This window comes from Phalaenopsis equestris, unplaced genomic scaffold, assembly GCF_001263595.1.
Source record: "Phalaenopsis equestris unplaced genomic scaffold, ASM126359v1 Scaffold000359, whole genome shotgun sequence".
Classification (NCBI taxonomy): Eukaryota; Viridiplantae; Streptophyta; class Magnoliopsida; order Asparagales; family Orchidaceae; genus Phalaenopsis; species Phalaenopsis equestris.
The window spans coordinates 1,512,350-1,512,658 of record NW_018164801.1 but is presented as its reverse complement, the minus strand read 5'-3'; positions in this window follow the sequence as shown (position 1 = coordinate 1,512,658).

The following is a 309-nucleotide window of genomic DNA, read 5'->3' as shown; positions in this document are numbered from 1 at the left end:
GATGAAAATGACATGACTATACATTACTATTATAATAGATCAATCATCTCAGAATTCTCTTCCAGTTCAACCGTTAGTTCCTGACAAGACACCGGTAATTTTGCGCAGAATCAAGAAATTGGAGAAGGAGGTACAAAATGTAATGATGCAATTAATAATATCTCTGATTTGTTCTATCATTTAGACTGGAGGATGAAAGAACATTTCTCTCACTTTGGACATAAAGAAGATAGTTTGATACGGCTGATGAAGAAGATGAAATTGATAGAAGAGGATTCTACTGAAGAATTTTCATACCGACCCTTCTAC